At 32.2% G+C, this 20,514-nt stretch overlaps 1 protein-coding gene and 1 long non-coding RNA gene across 2 annotated transcripts in view; one reads left to right on the forward strand and one right to left on the reverse strand.

Moving 5' to 3' along the window:
• Window positions 1–20,514, reverse strand: part of CDH10 (cadherin 10) — a 287,440-nt gene that overhangs the window by 157,683 nt on the left and 109,243 nt on the right. The window lies entirely within an intron of this gene.
• The window catches only part of LOC116420548, a 56,369-nt gene that overhangs the window by 34,106 nt on the left and 1,749 nt on the right, over window positions 1–20,514 (forward strand). The window lies entirely within an intron of this gene.

The following is a 20,514-nucleotide window of genomic DNA, read 5'->3' on the forward strand; positions in this document are numbered from 1 at the left end:
ATGATATCACAAGTTTATTTTTTACTATGCATTTAGAAATGTATCACAAACATTATGAAACATTATTATATTGTATTTCATCTTTTCTAGTGCCCTGCTACATTATGTCCAGAAGTAGAAAGAACTCATAAGGGAATAAAAGTAGTATGATATTATTATTTATTTTATGGATTGCTATGACTAAAAAAAAAGTCTGATCTCAGTATATAAGTCTTTCAAAGGCAGCTAGTGGTAAAGTGGATAATGATCTGCATCTGGATTCAGGAAGAGTTAAGTCCAAATCTATCATTAGATAGTTATTGTCTCAGTGAAGTTGAGCAATTTTATTTGCTCTACTTGCCTCAGTTTCCTCATCTATAAAATGGGGATATTAACAGTACCTAGTTTGCAGAGCTATTGTGAAGACCAAAAAAAAAAAAAAATATTTGTAAAAATACTTTGCATTGTTCCTATCCCTGTTGTGGCCAACAAAAAGCAGGCATAATCTATTGCCAAGATTGGTTATCCATCATGTTAGTACTTTTCAAGACATGAATCCTTTTGGTCAATCCTTTGACAATATAGCCACCTGCATAAAATGATGAGATATATAAAGTCTTGTGTAGGCTTCTTACATGAATCAAATGGGAAAATTTAAAGGAGAATTATTAATTGGGGAAATTACTCTAAATACAATTGTGTTCACAGAGAAAAGTGTAGCTGTTAGAGCAACAAAATAATTCTTAAAAACAAAGAATGTAGAAAGCAATGACCTGCTTTAGTGAAACAAGTAAAGAAGGGAGGAAAAAGAACAAGCCAATTGAATCTGAAAGACAGCAGGGAAGAATGGGAAAAAGAATGAACTCAAACAAGTAACAAATATTGTGATTTGATTGGGAGTAGTTACTCCAAAAGAGTTCATGGAAATAAATGTAAGTAAATATGAAGTTGGAGGAATATTATTAGGAGGAATATGATTATGTATCTTAAATGTAAAACCTCAATGTACAACTTAAAATGGAGTTTCCAAGTTTTAATATAAAATTGCAAATATGGACTGATTATCTCAGAGTGCCATATCAGGCCAGTTTTTTTTATTACCATCTATCATCCAGTTGAAGAAACAAATCACGATATCCCTAATAGTGTCCTTGATTTATGAGAAATTAATTAAATTAATTAAATTTAATAAATTTAATAAATTAAAAGGGGGAAAACGATAAACAATTTTTTGGCCAAACATTTATGTCAATACAAATAATGTATCTTAGGGAAAAAAACATAATTTGGCTGAGAAGAATATTTTGGATGTTAAAGGAGGGAAATTTCTTGTTTTTCATGGTTATATAAAAACAAAGTCAGCTGTGAAATCACACAAAGTACCTAATTTTCAATAAACACTTTCAGTTCTAATTCTTTTCAAAGCTCCAAAGTATAATTCAAACTAACTTTGGAGCACCTTTACTTGAGATTTAAACTCATTTTTTTCAAAATAGAAATTATTATAATTTTCCTTAAATCAACTCCCCAATTCTAAGTTTTGTATTTTAATAAATGGCAGAATCATTTCCCCATCTGTTATCTTTTAATTTCCCTGCTTTCTCACTTCTTACATCTACCCAGGTTTCAAGATTTGGCAATTTTACCTACATAATATCATACAAGTACATTCTCTAGTATAATTCCACTGCTAACACTTTAACATCAGCATTTATTAATAATCAATGAAATCTAATCCCCTCAAAATTATTAACTATTATGTGTAATATAATTACACATTGTGTGTACAAGGCATTGTGTGTACAAAAATAAAATAAAAATAGTCTTGCCTTAATTAAAAATGGGAAATGGAGAAGAATACAACATATAAAGAGACATAAAATAAAAAATTCATAAAGAGGCTGGTAGAGTACTATATCAAGTCAGGAAAAATCTAAGTTCAAACTTTGTCCAAGCACTTTCTAGCTGTATTACTTTGGACAAATTACAACCTCTATTAGCCTTAGTTTCCTCAACTGTAAAATGAAATAGTATGCAGTAGTTAACTCTCAGGTTTGTCATGAAATTTAAATAGGGTAATATTTGTAAATATTTTAAAATATGTATTATGCCTGGTACATATTAGGCACTTGATGAATAATTGTTTCTTCCTTTTTTCCTAAAACAATGCTTATACATGATAAGGTGAGGAGAAAAAACGTATCAGAAACTAAAGAGATTAAGTGAAAATGCCTCTAAAGAGATCTTCATAGTTTTTCTATTAGCTTCATGACGTGTCCTGATCTCCAATTTTTTCCCTATTATTATATTCTTTATAATATGACCATATTTATATTCCTTAGGTACAAATGCAATCATGTCCCTCATTTGTTCTGAGTTTCATGGCTCATTTTTGGTTGCTAAATAAATTCCAGGTTGAAGTTGATATTCAAAACCGTTTGAAATCTCTTGTTTCTGTATCTTTCCAGATTTATCTCATATACCTCACCCTCCATGCTTGAACACATCAGTGCAGGTCTAACCATTACAAGCATTAATTCAAGAAATTCAAATATGACATTGTCCCCTTAACTTGTTGATCTCATCACATTCCCCCATTCTGCAGAAAGCTTTCCAATCAATATAAACACCACTAATCTGCCTAAATTTCAGCCATGAACCTCCAATTGGCTTTTGAATACTCCAAATTGGATGGATTTAGCCATTTGAAACTCAAAATATATCAAATTTAATTGCTCCCTAAACCTAACCCCTTTCAAATCCAAATACTTGGCAGAATAACTTCATCCTTTTAGTCACCAGTATTACAAACTCACAAGTATCTTTAATTCTGTATTTTTCCTCAATTAACCTCTAAACAATTGTGAAATTTTGCCATTTCTAGCTCCATATTATTTTTTAAAATGTCTTCTCTCAAATCATTGTCCCACCACCAGAATTGAAGACTCTGTTCATGTTCTTCCAAATCAATCTCCTAGGCCCAAGTATCACTATATATGTATCCAACTGCTTTATCTAAATTATAACTTTGAATATGTCACTGTTCTATGCAATTTACCTCAGAAGTTTCTTATTGTCTTTTGGATAAAATATCAGCTTCACTTTTCAGCTTTTAAAGAATTTCACAAACTGATGACAACCTACTTTTCTCAATCTTATCATACATTTTTCTTCCTTTCACAATCAATAGTCCATTCAATTTAGCCTTATTATTTTTGTTTGAGACAATACATCACCGCTTTACAACCTCTGCATCCCATGCTGAATATCATGAAAGTCTTTTAAAATTCATTTATGATATTCAAATAAATTATGTCTGCACTGTAAATTTTCTCTCATCTATTGGTTTAGTGAAATTGTCAAAGAGGAAAGTAGTTTAAAATTAGTCCTAGTGAATACACACATGAATGTAGTGGTCACTATTTTTCTTCCTATGTCTAAGTTGTGCATTTAATATTATTGTTTAGAGTTCTCTCATCAAAGTAACTGACTTATGGTCAAGGTAACTCATACCTGACCAACCTTCCACCTGCCCGTCTACTCTTTTTTTAGGGAAAAAGTTGATTGTTGAGGAAAAAAGGCAGTTCTTATTGCTATTACAATGAACTTTCTTTCAAAACATCTTGCAATTTTGTGGAATTGAGACCAAAAGCTGAGAATGAATTAGGCATCAGTAGGTATATAATAATTTGATACCTAAATAAAATACTATAATCAATATAAAATTTTTAAGAAACATCAACAATGTATGTTTTTTTCTGCTTTCATTCCATGAAAAAAATCTTTCTAAGTATAAATAGAATATAAAAGTGTTAGTTTCTGTTTATTAATAGTACAGGCTTTGATTTTTCTTTGTGTCATAGAATTACAACTTTTATTTTAATTACACATAAAATAATGTGGCAAATGATAAACCCAAAGCAATTCTTTTTTATTTTCTTCTTTTACTTTCTCCTCACTATTCATTATAAAAATAGTATTATCTTATAAACATATTCAGAAATATATTTCAGATAGAGAAATATTTTTACAAATTTTGCAAACCTTTTGCAAAACTGTTTTGCAAACAGTGATAGCTATCACTTCCCCCCCTCCAAAAAAAAAATCTCTCCAAAAGAAAAACAATTTCTTTGTCAGTAAGCCTCTTGAACAGATCTCAATTCCAATGAATTATTTCTACATTTGAAGTAAAACAGCATTTATTTTAGAGTTGGGGTATGCCTGTCACTTTCAATACTCTAAAGTTTATCATGAAATGAGTTATATCAGTCACTTTTTTGTATCAACTAGTTATTGACACAACAAAATTATATTATAATTTAATAAAAATAATGTGGTAATTGCTACTTTGTGGAAAAATGATGGAATATAATTAAACTTTTCCCTATTAAAAATGAGCAACTCAGAATTAGCTACTTTTGGCTATGTGTTCAGCCTATATGTTTGGCTACATATTATGTTCAACAGCTAAGCTGGAAGTCTAGTTTAGGTTCAATGAATTGGTAAAGATGACACAGGAAATACACATAAAAGACATAAATCCAGATACCCTTGATTCCAAAGAAAATAAATTTTGGTAGTACTATGCTCCCTCAATATATAATCACTAAAGCTCAGAATGAGAAAAGGATAATAATAAATGCTAATAATAACCCCCAAAAAGCACATTTTCAATTATTGGGGGAGAAGAGCAACAAAAGGAAGAAAAGGATTATTTCTTGTGTATCAACAGGAAAGGAGTTATCACTACTTAAATTCTTATTTTTTTTTCTATTTTCTTTGCCAAGGAGAAAATCATAAAACTTAATTCAAAAATATTATAAGGTATTGAAATCTGTAAATAAGGAAGTGGTTAGTGAGAAGAATTCAATGAATTCAATTCAGTAGACTTAAATGAGCAAATATTGTAAAATACTTTAAAAAGGAAAATAAAATTGAAATATATAATTACTGAGCCATTGCCATTAAAATGTTCTAAGTTATCTTGAAGAATTATGTCCTACATCTGGAAAATGAGGCATGCTATTTCAATGTTTTTTCAATGAAGCATATGGAACCTATAAATTATAAATCAGTAAAAGACAATGTTTGTGACCATTTAAAAAAAAGAACCAATGATCATGAAGTCACCATAGCCTCATTGAGAACATGTCTTGGCTGACATGATACATTTCTACTTTTAAAAATAATTTCATTTTATATTTAAAAATAAAAATCACTTATTTCCTCTTCCTCCCTTCACAATTTGGGAAGAAGGGTGAGGCAAAAATAATTCAAATACATGTTACATATATGAATAATAAAACAAAACCAATTCCCACATTGATCATGTCCAAAAATGCCCATTTTTTGGAGAACCTCATCTTTCTGTAAGGATTTGTGTTGCATGCTTTCCCAAAAATCTTATAATCATTCAACAGTTATCCAAGAATTACTTGACCATAGAAGAAACATCTTCAATGATTATAGTCATTAAAAGCTTCTAAAGTTTATTCAGATGATCAAAGCTTCGATCATGATCCATCAACTAAACATGTGGGATTCTCTATAGCTTTTAAAAAAAAATTCCATTTATTTATTTACTCATCTATCTATCTATATATCTCATGGTCTGTCTATTTATTTAACCATTTTAGGTTATACTTAAACATTCACTTTTAATATATTTCCATATGAGCCATGTTGGGAAAGAAAAATGAGAACAAAAAGGGGAAATCATGAGAATGGGAAAAAAGGGGGGGAGGGAGGGAAAACGGCATGCTTCAATCTACATTCAGTCTCTGTCATTTTCTCTCTGGATGTGAATGGCATTTTCCATCCAAAGTTTTTTTGAATTGTCTTAGATCACTGATTTGCTGAGAAGAACTAAGTCTATCATAATTGATTTATCCTACAATCTTGCTGTTACTGTGTAAAATGTCCTCCTGATTCTGCTTCAGTTCATGTAAGTCTTTCTAGACTTTTCTGAAATCAGCATGGTCATCATTTCAACAATTACATACATACATGTATCACAAGATACATACATATCTTATTCAGCTATTTTCCAGTTGATGGGCATCCATTCATTTTCCAGTGCTTTGCTACCACAAAAAGGGCTGCTACAAACTTTTTTGCACATGTGGGTCCTTTTACCTCTTTTATGGTCTCTTTGTGATACAGACCCAGTAGTTGTACTGCTCTCTAGCTCTTTATGGTCATTTTGAATGCAGGTGATTAGAATATACATCAGCTGTCAAAGTCCTTAGTCCCTTGAGTCAATCAAAAGTTGAGAAATGTCTCAAAATGTAGACTAAATTTTATGGGGATGAGGTGGGAATTAAGATATTGCTTCTAACCCACTTATTATGTGAGGAAATGATTTTTTTTTTTTTTTAGTTTTCTCATAACCTTCTTTGTGAAACATCATTGTAACAGGAACACCATCAGGAAAAAAAAAAAATTCCCCTTTTAATCTAGAGGCTGTTACATACGAATTGGGTTTTTTAAAGGATGTGATAAGCCAAATAGTTGAAAATTTACTGATATTTAATGATATATTTTGTCATAAAGCATTTAATAATAATTATAATAATGTTTGCTATTTTAAAAATAGTTTCAAAATGTAGTTTCAAAATAGTAATGATGAGTCAATTATCAGGTATTTGCTATATGTATGAAGCCTCCAAATTTTAATTTTAACTTATAAAGGATAAATGAAATGTTAATTGTGATAGAAAACATCAGGAAAGATATTGAAGCCCTTGGCTGTGGTTAGTGAAATTCTGCTATTTAAGGTAAAAATTCTTGAGATTATAACTTGCTATTTTTACTTTGACCTTTCTTTGCAAGGAAAATAGTCTGAATTGTCATGATGCCAATAGAAGAAAATGACATGAGCTGCAGTTTGTAAACTGTTAAAGATGTATGTCTTTGCCTATGTAAACTTTTGGGGACAAGTATGGCATGACCTAGGTAGGATACTTATGACTCCCCATTGTGTTTTCTCTTCTGTTATTGCCTTTCAAGTTCCCCACATGATTTATCCTGAGTCTTGCTTTTAAAACCCTGTGACAACATGATTGGCTTTCAGATATGACTCATGCCCATAATCAAACAGAACTATGGGAGTTCTTTTTTCCATTATGATATAGCCATGCTCCTTTTTTTCCTTTCATAGCAAACTTCCTTAATCAAGATGTTTGACAGTACATAACTAAATCTATTAAATAATAAATTGATTATGGAACATCTTTGAGTTACTATATATAATAGGTGGCAATTATGAACACTTATGATTTTTACTTATATTTGTGGTCAAAGTATAATATAGGAATGATATCCTCCTTAAGGGGATAATGATTAAACAAAGCTATAAGACAAAGATGTAACATGAAGGTTTTTAAAAGTTTTTTTTTTAAAGTAAATGGAATAATAAATTTTGAGAAAGCAACAGGATTAGACTGTTTTCTCTAAGAATTATATACACATGCATACATAAGCTCTGAATATGTTTTAGCAATAAATTCTCAAAGTTGAATGAAAGATTTATTATTAATGTTTTTTACACACAAATTGTATTGATAATGGTGAATAAAATGAAGTTATTTTCCAATTTTAGGTTATCTGATAACTTTGAAGGGCTCATTTACAATTGGAATCTCATACATTTTTAAAAGATTTTTATGTCAGCTATAGGATTTAAGTAAGGATAGATATAGCAAATATCATATGAACTGAAATTCTTTGAACCAAATTGACTAAACTGTATTACTAGCAGAATTATCTAGGAGCAAAATGTAACCAGAGTAAAATTTACACATTCCCCCCTTTCCTTCTTTCACTCAGTTAAAACAGGTTTCCTTGTTTCTACATTTGGAGCTAGGGAAGCAGAAACCACTTTAGAGCTGTCCTGAGAATAAATCTATTGTCCAAGAAAATACATCTAGGGACCAGATAATGATATGAGACATCTGGCACTCAAATTGCTTGTTAAAGGGGATATTGAGAATAGGTTACCAGGATACAAAGAGACTTGATGTAAATTAAAACTGGTGAAGACTATTGTATTGCTTTTTTTTTTTTTTTTTTTTTTTTTTTTTTTTTTTTTTTTTTTTTTTTTTTTTTTTTTTTTTTTTTTTTTTTTTTTTTTTTTTTTTTTGGTTTCAAGATGTTTATATTTAAGTTTTCTTGGTCACCTTGGTAACATGTAAACATCTCTTCTCAGAACTCGTCTGTTGGAAGAACTTTAAGAAGTTTGATTTGTAGCTGACAATATAATTATGCAATTATGGGAATTGTAAGGAAAACTTGAATTGTTTCAACCTACTGCTGTGTAGTTGGGAAATTGGACCATCTTTATGTGCTATTATGCTGAACAGAAATTCTGATCCAAAGAGTGATAGAAGGGTTTTCTCATAATTTTCAACCCCTATGTTTTTGAAAGGCCCATAAGGGTCTTTCTGACTACTCCCACAGCTGTCAAACTTGTGGGTATGGACTTCTGCACGTTTTGATTAAAGTCCATGCTTCTGAGTGGATGGCAAAATCCTCTAGGCACCTCAAGATATGACTAGTACAGATCTAGAAGCTGCCAATATCCAGGTGAATAGCTATTCCAAGATTTTGGATAAGGGCTGTGTATTCTGTCTCAAGATTTTTTGTTTGTTTGTTTGTTGTGTTGTTGTGTCCTCTCTGCTTTGTTATGTGCCCAACCACCAAGGCCCAATTTAAGGCATGTTTTGGCATTTTCCCTCTCTATTCTTGCCCCATTTCCCCCCAACAAGCAAATAATGGTTAGCAGTGATGTCTGGGTTTCTCATCCTGGCCCTGCGTGCTTTCTTGGCTTATACTTGCCTCTCCTTTATTTTTCATAAGGGTAGTGATTCCTTCAGACTCCATTCCTTTGACCCAAAGAGGAAAAGATTGAGATTTTAGGAGACACCTTGTTTTCCAGATCCTAGGACCAGCAAGCAGGCTGTGCCCTGACTTTGGCAAAACAACAATCTTTTGCACTCACCTTCTGGATTATCTCAGGTGCAGCAAAATCCCAGAATTTCTTGTGGTCATGAAGCCCAGCTGGAAATCAAACTTGTCCCATTATTTCTGTTACCTCTCACTGTTGTCAACTCACTGTGTAGTTACTAGGTATATGTATTATTGAGGTCTTCCTCACACTCTCTCCCTCTCCCCCAACACACACACACATCATTGTGCACTTGTTTACAAGTTGTTTCCCTCATTTTGAAATTAAACTTCTATTTGATTCCTGATTCTTTTATCTCTAGCCTTCATCGTATGACTGCAGCCACCCACAGGTTACATGTTGAATGCATTTCAGTTAACACTAGCAAATCTATATAAAGTCACAGCTAGGCTGTAGCTGAGTATAATTTTTTTCTTTTTTAGTAGATATTTGGGGTTAAGTAACTTGCCCAGGGTCACACAACTAGTAAATGTTAGGTGTCTGAGACCACATTTGAATTCAGGTCCTCCTGACTTCAGGGCTGGTGTCCAACTACTGCACCACCTAGTTGCCCTGCTCTGTAGAATTTCCATTCCCATATAAAGATTTTCTCTATTTCTTATTTTTATTTTGTTTTGTAGTTAGTTAAATGGTCAGATGGAAAGAGGCAGGAAAGATGTGTATTCCAATGCATCAGAGGAGCTTGTTACTTGATTATGAGGTAAAGAAGCTAAATTAAGGACCTAAAAACCAGAAGCTCTGAAGCCAGTCTGTTATTCTATCACAAAACTTTGATTAATTAAATACCATCTTCTTTCTAGACACTCTGCTAAGCCCTGAGAATATAAAGAAAGGAAAAAGACAGTACCTGTTCTCAAGGAGCTCACAATCTGTTTGGAGAAATAAATGCAAATAACTGTTTACAAACACGTAGTATACAAGATAAATTGGAAATAATAGGAAGAAGTCGCCAGAATTAGATGAATCTAGAAGGGTTTTCTGTAGAAGATGAATGAGAGTTTAGCTTGGATCTGAAGAAACTCAGGGAATCCAGGAGGTAGATATGAGAGAGAACATTCCAAGCATGGGAGAAGGCTACAAAAATGCCAACAGTCAGAAAATAGAATTCCTTATTTGAGAAGTCAAATCTAACTGTATTCTGCATTACATAGTGGCATATGTGATGTACAAAGTCTGAAAGTGTGTGTGTGTATGTGTACGTGCACAGATTATGAAAGACTTTGAATAACAGAGAGGAACACAATGCCAAAAGACAACATGTTTATTTAAAACAACCAAAAAAAAAAAAAAAGAAATTTGATATTACAATTAACTTTTGATCTGAAAACAAGCTGAAGTGACCTTAGTTTGAGAAATAAAAGGGACATTAAAGATCCTGTAGTTCAATTTTCTCACATTAGAGATGATGAAACTGAGGTTCAGTGAATTAAGTGTATGGTTATACAAATGGCAATTCCAGAGCTTCAGTGAGAAAGCTAGCCTTGTTTTCACTGTGCCATTTTGTCATCTTTGTTCATCTTTGCCTTTTGTTTCTTTAGAATCTTAATATTAGTCTCACCTCTATTATTTCTAGAGTCCTCCTTCTGAAAGGTTTTTGCAAGACTCTCATTCAATTTGCATGAATTATTTTTTCATCTTTTCTATTGTGTATGTTGCTAGTACATATGTCTTATTTCATTCCCTAGATTGTAGGCACGTTGTTTTAGTTATTTATCTTTCATTCTTGAGGACCAATTAACATCAGAAGATGATGTCTTGGCTTGTAAGTGAATTGGATTTAACCAAGACAGGGCTGTACAAAGCCATCAGCTTCACTATCTGCTTCAAAGACTCTGGTGATGGACTCATAATGCAATGAGAAACCTGACAATTTAAAATAACATCTTTTCCAGGTCTCAGTTTGTCTGAGGAAAAACCCATTCAATAATTAAAGTCTAGATAAGAATTGAGGCAAAAATGGTGTAATGTGTCTTCATAAAAGGAAAGGAATGACTCTCAGAGTTTCAGACCAGAACAGAAACCATTGCTACTTATATATACTCTCAGAAATCAAAGCTCAAATAATGAGTAAGTGAGGCTTGGGTGCAAACTATTACAGGCCAATCAGTGAAAGTCAGAAGGATTGAGGTTTAAAGGCATAGTCAAATAACTCCATTTGAATGCCATGGGTTTTTACAATCGCCCCCTTTTTTTCAGAAGTTTTTCAAGAAATCATGAATGAAAACTATGAGAGAAAAAAGTTAATTGTCCCAGTTTTTCAGGAAAACAATACAAAACAAACAACAAACAAGTAAAAAATTAAGACAGTAAATAAGGAAGAAAGAAAAAGAAGCTAGCCCCTAAACCCAAAGATACCTTGCAAAAATAAGAAATAAAAAGTTATATTCCTTTAGACAGAGCATATATGACTTCCCATGTGAACTGAGGTAGAAAATGAGGAGGCAGAGGAGGAAACCTTGACAACAGAAGCTATAATTCAGATATAGTGAAGGAAGACTGTAAACACATCAATTCTGACAGATGTATTGATAGGTCAGGAGGCTATGTTTTCTAATCAGCCCACCAAAAAACTGAAAATCCTAAGGAATATTGTATTATATAGAATTATATCAAGGAGAAATATTACAAACAGCCAGAAAAAACCAATTCAAATATCAAGGAGCTTCATTTAGGATTACCCAGTTCTTAGGAACTTCCACATTAAAAGATAGATGGGCCTGGAATGTGATAGTAAAAGAAAGTAAAGAAAAAGGGAAAAAAAAGTTTTTTTAAAAAAAGTAAAGTAAAGGAGCTTGAACTAAAACCAAGAATCCACTATCCAGCAAAATTAAGCATTATTTTTCAGGGGGAAAGATAATTCAATCCAATAGGGAATTTTCAATCATTTCTGATGAAAAGATCAGAACTGAAGAGAAAATTTGATCTTCGAATAGAAGACTCAAGAGAAGCATAAGGTAAACATGAAAGAAAAAAGATGATATTGCTTTTTTAATGTTAAAATGTTTACATTCCTATATGTTAAACTGTTTACATTCCTATATGGGAAGATGATACTTGTAACTCTTGAGAACTCTATCTTTGTCAAAAGAAGTTAGAAGGGGTATACATAGATAGAGGGTGTGGATATAAGTTGACTCTAATGTGGTGATATAAAAAAGGAAATAAAGGGTTTGAAAAAGAATTGTACTGGAAGAAAAGGAAAGGGGGGGTCAAATGGGATAAATTATATCATATGAAGAAGCACACAAAATAGAAGAAAAGATTGTACTGGCATGAGCATTGTTTGAACCATAATCTCATCAAACGTTTCAGAGAAGGAAAACATAAAACTTAATTTTGGTATAGAAATTTGTTTCACTGCACAGGGAAGTAGGAGGGAAAGGGGAAAGAAAAGGGGAGTTTGACCGAAGAGAAGAAAGAAGTAGAAAGGAAAAAGGGTTAAAAAAAGGGGAGGGGGTAATAAAAGGAAGAGCAGATTAAGGAAAGTAGGGCTTCTCACTGGTGAGGAGAGAATGGATGAAAGGAAAGAGAAAAGTATAAAGGGGAAAAAAATGGAACTGAAGGGAAATTAGTAATCTTAACTGTGAATGTGAATGAGATGAACTCTCCTGTTAAAGGGAAGCAGATTACAGAGTGGATTAAAAGTGAGAATCCAACCATATGTTGTTTAGAAGAAACACATTTGAAGTAGAGAGATGCACACAGAATAAAAGTAAAAGGCAGAAGCAAAATCTATCCTGCTTCAATTGAAGCAGGGTTGACAATCTTCATCTCAGACCAAGCAAAAACAAAAATAAATCTACTTAAAAGAGAAAAGAAAGAAAATTATATCTTGCTAAAAGTACCTTAGATAATACAGTGATATCAATACTAAACAAATATCTATCAGGTAGTACTCAGCATTGAATTTAGCATTTAAATTCTTAGAGAAAAAGTTAAGTGAGTTCCAGGAAGATATAGACAAAATTATGCTAGTAGGGGATCTTAAATTCCCTCTCTCACAATGAGGCAAATCAAACCAAAAAATAAAGAAGTACATGAGGCAAAATTTGATACTGACTAAGAAACAGAATAGTGAATCAGAGTGGTGGAAAAAGTGAGGTATACAAGATCCAATAGTTTATGATTGTAGTAATCTACTGTTTGATAAATCCAAGGATTCCAGCTTCTGGGATAAAAACTCACTATATAATAAAAATTGCTGGGAAAATTGTTAAATAGTATGCCAGAAACAAGGCATAGACCAACTTGACATACCACATATGAAGACATGGCAGAAATGGGTTCATGATTTAGGCATAAGGGTGATGTTATGAGCAAATTAGGAGAGCAAGGGATAGTCTACTAATCAGATCTATGGAGAAGGGAGAAATTGATGACCAAAGGAGAACTAGAGAACATTATGAAATTTAAAATGGATAAATTTTAATTGTGTTAAATTAAAAAAGTTTTGCTCAAACAAAACCAATGCAGCCAAGATTAGAAGAAAAGCAGAAAATTGGGAAACAATATTTGCAATCAGTGTTTCAGATGTTTCATTTCTAAAATATGTAGAGAACTGAGACAAATTTATAAGAATACAAATCATTTCTCACTTGAAAAAGGATCAAATGATATGAACATACAATTTTTAGTTGATAAAATTAAAGCCATCTACAATCACATTAAAAATACTCTAAATCACTATTGATGAGAGAAATGCTAATTACAACTCTGAGATGCCACTTCATGCCTTTGAGATTGGATAAAATGACAGGAAAAGACAATGATAAATGTTGCAGGGATGTGGGAAAACTGGGATACTAGAGCATTGCTGATGGCATTGTAAAATAATCAAACCATTCTGCAGAGCAGTTTGGAAATATGTTCAAAGGACATCAAATTGTGTATATCCTTTGATCCAGCAATGTCTGGATTTGTTTGTTTCCCAAAGAAATCATAAAATGGAGAAAAGGACCCACATGTGCAAAGATGTATGTAGCAATTTTTTTTTGTAGTGACAAGGAATTGGAAATTTAGGGTCTGCCTCTCAATTAAGGAATGGCTGAATAACTCATGATTATATGAATGTAATGGAATACTAATGTTCTATAAGAAATGATGACTTCAGAACAGCCTGGAAAGACTTAGATGAACTGAATGAAGTAAGCACAACGAGAAGAACCTCATACAAGTAACAGCAAGATTATGTGATGATTAACTATGAAGGACTTGTCTCTTCTTGGAAATACAATTCAAGACAATCGCAATAGACTTGGGATATAAAATGTTATCAGCATCCAAGGAGAGAAATATACAGACTGAATGTGAATCAAAACATAATACTTTCAACTTTTTGTTTGTTGGCTTTTTCTTTCTAGTGGTTTTTTCCCCTTTTGATCTGATTTTTTTTTTATAATACGACAAATATGGAAGTATGTTTGAAAGGATTGCCCTTGTTTAATATCTAAATTGTTTGCTGTATTGGACAAATGAGAAGTAAGAGAGGGAAGGAGAAAAAAAATGAAATATGAAGTCTTAAAAATGAATATTGAAAACTATCTTTACATATATTTAGGGAAATAAAGTATTGAGAAAAGAAAAAATGAAAGAATGAAAAGAAGGAAGGAAGGTAGGAAGAAAGGGAGAAAGATGAAGAGAAGGAGGAATGAAGGAAACAAGGGAGGGAGGGAAGGAGGGTGAAAGAAACAGGAAGGAAGGGAGGGAGGAAGGGAAGAAGAAAATAATGAAAGGATGGAGAAAAGAATGAAGAAAGGAGAGAAGGAAGAGAGAAAGTGAGGGAGGGAGGAAGGAAGAGAGGAAGGAAGGAAGGAAGACAGAAGGAAGGAAGGAAGGAAGGAAGGAAGGAAGGAAGGAAGGAAGGAAGGAAGAAGAAAGAAAAGAAGGAAGAAGAAAGGAAGGAAGGAAGGAAGGAAGGAAGGAAGGAAGGAGAAAGAACTCAAAAGCCAAAGGAAATAAAACCAGAGAAAATACATGAAACTGAAAGATTAAAAGCTTAGTTTTAATTGTGGAACTTGCCTCAAGGATACCTATAATTGCATCCTTGCAACAAGGGTATCTATATACCCTTGTAACAAGGAAAGGTATAAGAAGACTGGAAATATAGGAGGGAGATAGATTATGAAATAATGCTAAATGCATTTTGCATTTATTTCTGGAAGTGATAGGGAGTCACTGGAGTTTATTGACTTCATTGGGGGCTGAATGGAGTATAGACTGAAAAGGAAAGAGACAATAACCACTAGGATATTGCAGTAGCCCAGACATCAGGTAAAAAACATTTGCTCCACAGTGGTGGCAATGTCAGAGGAGAAAATGGGGTATATTTGAGGTATGTTGCAAAGATGAAATTGACATTTCTTGATAACAGATTCTATATGGTCAGTGAGAGACAGTGAAACACTTAGGTTGTGAGTCTGGGAGACTAAGAGAATACTATTGCTTTTGAAAATAAAAGAGATGAGGAGAGAGTAGACTGAGAAGTGAATGTGTTCAGCTTTGTACATGTTGAGTTAGAATGGCTACTAAATACTGAGTATAAGACATCTGAAAGACAGATGAAAATAAAAGGATCAGGCATAAGGAAAGAAAATTGGGATGGATGGGAACTTTTGAAAATCATTAGCATATAGTAGTAAGTAAATTCCTCAGTATTGATGAGATAACCAAATGAAATAGTAAGCAGGAGAATGAGAGGAAGTTCCTGCACAGAACAGTTGCCATTGGAGGGTGTAATGTGGATACAGATGCAGAATAGAAAATCAAGAAAAGATTGATTCTAATTTTGGTAGGATGAGAATCAGAAGAGGAATAACCAGAAACCCTAACAAAAAAGATTATGAAGTAGGAGATATTGATAAGAGTAAATGGCTGCAGTGAATTCAGGGAGAATGAAATTTGGAAAAAAAGAAATTGAATTTGGCAATTAAGAAATCATTGGTAAAATGAAAAGGAAAGGTTTTAGTAAAATGAGGTATTATAGCTGGTTAAAAAGTTAGAGTAAGGAAGTGGAGGCATATATTATAGATGTCTTTTTGAAAGCATTTAACACCAAATAGTTAAAAAGTATAGGATCAGATAACAGGAAACAGAATGATCAAATAAGATCTTTTTATTTATTTATTTTTTGAGTGTGAGTGATGCATAGGAATATTTATAAGCAGTAGGAAGGGAGGCAGTAGACAAGGCAAGATTGAAAGTAAAATATAAGATATAAGATTAAGATATTATGATAGAAAGGGTATCTGTTTGAGGAGATGGGATAGAAAAAGATTGTTTAAGGAAACAATGGGGTTTGTGAGACAGGACTGATGGAAAAAATGGTTGCAATAAACATATGAGTAATATTAGATGAGAAAGAAAAAAGGAGGAGTATATTATAGCAAATGGTTTCAATTTTTTCTCTTTCTGTAAATTATGAAGCAAGGTTCTCAGCTGAGAGTATGGGGAGCCAGGGAGTCACTTGACATTTCAGGAAGAATGAAAGGGTTTGAAAGAGCCATGATCCTCAAAGCAATGTTCTCTCTGTTCACACATCAGCACACATCAGCAATTTATATCAATAGTTATGAAATATAAAAAGTTAAAGATTGTATGTGAAAGTATGTAAGCTAAGGCAGATTCAGTGTCTTTTGCTCTATACAATCTACCCTAGTTCTATAATTATCTTCTTTTCCTTTTCTATTCAAACCAAACCTCACAGGTAGATTTTCTCCTGTGTTTCTCTCTGTTACTGAACACCTGCATGTATTTTTTGATCCTTTTCTCTAGTCATATTTGCCAGAAGTCATTGTTCTACTAACATACCCAGCAGTATACATCATTTGACAAAAATGCAATTAGAGTAAAGTATTTTTATTACTCAAAAGAGTGTGGCAAGTTTGAAATATTGGGGTGGATACTGAGGCATACATATTTGGATATGGCTTGCAGTGCCATAATGATTCTCAAGCAACTTCCCAAAGAAAATCACAAGGGACCTGAAGATACAAACACACTGTAAATGAGAGCCATTGATGAACCAGGCAAAATAACATCGTTTTTCTCCCTTTTCATTTTGTTTACTCAAAAGAACAGTGTTCTTCTGTCCAGCAGGGACAAAATTTAATTGAATCTATAATTATATGCTGCCTCCAAGTATAAAACAAGGAATCTCTGATGGAAATTCATAATGCCATAATAATGTACATGTACAAGCCATAGATAAATAATAATGTGACAATTCCAGCAGAGAAACATTTATGTGATATTTAAGAAATCTATTTTTCCTCTTACAGTCATCTCTCTCATAAGGATAATGTTGTAAGTCACTGACTTCTCACTCCTCTCATGTTTTTTTTTTTCTTCTTAAAAGTTTATGTTAAAAAGCCATCAATGTTTCATAAAGAAATATCTGGTAGGCGGAAGATTAAAAGTTTCTCTTGAGATTATAACCTTTGCAGATATTTATAAACATGTTTTCAAAGCTCTACTGGAGCATATCCACATTTAAATTAATCCACCCACATTTACTAATAGGGTCACCTTCCCTCCCAAACATTAGCTGAATTACTACCTACTCTTTCCCAAATAATTTGGTTATAACAAACATCCATCTGCAGGAAATAAATTCAGAGTTCCCTTAGAGCTACTAGACATTTCCTATGAGAAGGGTGGGGTGGGTGGAGAGAAGGAAATTGAAAAAAGGAAAAGAGATGCGTAAATTCATTTTCTATAATACCTGGTAGTGACTTGTCCCATTGTTTTGTGAGCAAATCTTTTTGTGTGAAAGTGAGAAGTCTAGGACAGTTTAGCTCTAATATAAAAGAAAGGTCATACTTCTATAATCAAACATGTACTTTTAAGACCATTCACAGTATGGGCCCTATTATTTGTATATTTTATATCTTGCCCTCAAACTAACAAAGTATAATAAATTAATCCTTTTTCCTAATGGGGAAAGAAATGGGGTCTGGAATTGGATATTTATTTATGTAAATAAATAGCAATTGTAGAACTCTTACTAAATGGTAGAAGGAAGGAAGAAAATAAGGAAAGAGGGAAAGAAGGACAGGAAGGAGGAAGGGAGAAAGATAGGACAAAATAGAGACATTTAAAAAATCTTTCAGTTGCCTGTATAAAAAAAAAAAAAAAGAAGGTAGGTCAAATGAGCTTAAATAACTTGGACCATGAAGGCAAAAAACCTAATTTGTTTTATTATGCAAATTTATGGATGGATTTTTTTCCCCCGACATATATATATTCCTTTAATTATATGTAAAAAACCCCACATTTTAAAAAATCTTGCCTATAATTTTTGGAGAAAATAGCAAGATTTTGAAGTATGAGACTACAGTTTATTTTTACTTGTATAGTTTGTAGATGATTGAGGACTTTCCCAACTTTTAGTTTTAAATATGTCTGTTATACCAATTTTTAAATAAGGGAAAATTTTTCTTTTAGCATATAAATTATATATGTGTATACATATGTAAACATATGTGTGTTATATAATATATACATATACATAAACATACATGCTCAGAATCAGGAAATATTAGAGATTAAATGATATAAAAATACTAAAATGTTTATATCAGTACCTGATATATTGTGGTTATGTAATTGTTAGTTATTGTTGTTGTTATTATGAAGGGAATTTCAAAACTCTCCTTTTTTTGCAAATGAGAAAACTAAAATAATATCATTGATATCAAATCACAAAGCTAGACAAGACTGGGCATAGAATTCAGGTTTCTTTATACTCAATATACTATACTGATGTTTAAGTACACTGGTACAATTTTATATTTCCCAAAAAAGTGGAATTAAAAAAAAACTTATTATAAACTACATATATCTTGAATTTAGAAATTATATCCAGAATCATAGTCACCTCATATTAGAATGGCAGAGAAGATATTTGCTTGTAAGAAAAATATTGCTACTAGGACTAAGCTATATCTTTGAATCTAATTTTATGCAAGACCCAGCAGATAGTACCTTGCAAAACTATGGTTGATATCATTTATGAATATTGATAAAAAAACAAGAGAAATTCTTTATTTCAGGTGAAATTGATATTCTATCATTGGAGATACTTATAAAATGGCAAAATAATGATTTTGGTGGTTTTGATTTGATGACTTCTAAAATTAAAAAAAAAATGGTAGCAATATTATTCTTGAGGAGAAGAAGGAAGAGAAGGAGAAAGAAAATAAGGTAGAGGAGAGCATGAGAGGAGGAGGATAAGGAGGAGGAAGACGAGAAGGAGGAGGAGGAAAAGGAGGAAAAAGAAAAGAAGGAGAAGGAAGAAGAAAAGGAGGAAGAGAAAAGAAGATCATCATCATGATTTAACTTGTTTGGAGGATTTGAAATCTTCATAGGTGTCAATAAGAAAGTTTTGAAGTGAAGTAGTCAAAGATCAGTTTTATTTTTCTAGTGAAGTTTATTGGTGAATTTAATCTAGTTTCAATCCTGGCACCTACAAAATTAATAAGACCTTCATCTTAGTTTGAAATAAAACAACAAAAGCATGAAATTTAAGTCTTGGTTAAGTCTTTTTAATAAAATTATCATAATATCAAGTTTACATAAGATAAATATAAAATATAAATACAAATAAGGATAACACTTATATAACATAATAAATAAAATAAGCAAAATATAAAAGATATTGCACAAATAAATAGATACAACTGCAAGAAAAATGCTCTTTGGAATTCAGGCTACTTCTTCAATGCTTGATTTGGAGTCAGAGAATATAGGTTCAAATTCTGTCTTGGTCACTTATTAGTTGTGTAATTTTGGACAAGTTATCTTTAGATCTCAGCTTTTTCATCTGTGAAAAGAGGATTATTGAACTAGATGACCCTTAAGATATAGTTCTAAATTTATGATATGATATATTTTCTATGCACATAGAGTATTATCCCTATCCTATTCTGTTTTATTTCCTCCTTTCACAATGAATGAGATGATGAAATGAAATTTCTCCAAATGAAAAAGAATGATCTTTGGCAAATTTAGACTTTGAACTCTGCATTGGTTTTCTCTTTCCCTCTCTTGTTCTCTCTCTCTCTCACTATTCTCTCTCTCTCTCTTTTTCTCTCTCTCTCTTTCTCCCCCTCTTTCTCCCTTTTCCTCTCCCCATATACATATATAATGTGCATATCATTGATACTGATATGTGAAGATAGGCATTACTGTGATAAAATATTTTTCAAATATTTTGACATTCAATATTTGACAGTTTTAAATGTTAACAACCTGTTAAATATTATTTTCACTTTTTTTTCAAAAAGTCAATAGTAATGATTTTATTAGAAAACACTTAACTTTCCTAGATTTAATATCAGAAAGGACATCAGAAATTATCTAACGCAATCTCCTGATTTTCCAAATGAGAAAACTGAAGTCCAAAGAGACAATCCATCTTTATTGAGTTTGCATAAGTGGTCATACAATCTCAAGCTTTCTAAACCTTCTTGACACCTGTTATATTCCATTAATTTGAAATGAGATGGTTACCATATATTTCCCTCTTCCACAGTCAGAAAAATGGACCTTGTAAAAGTAGAAAATGAGTCCTG

This window comes from Sarcophilus harrisii, chromosome 1 (genome assembly GCF_902635505.1).
Source record: "Sarcophilus harrisii chromosome 1, mSarHar1.11, whole genome shotgun sequence".
NCBI classification, from domain to species: Eukaryota; Metazoa; Chordata; class Mammalia; order Dasyuromorphia; family Dasyuridae; genus Sarcophilus; species Sarcophilus harrisii.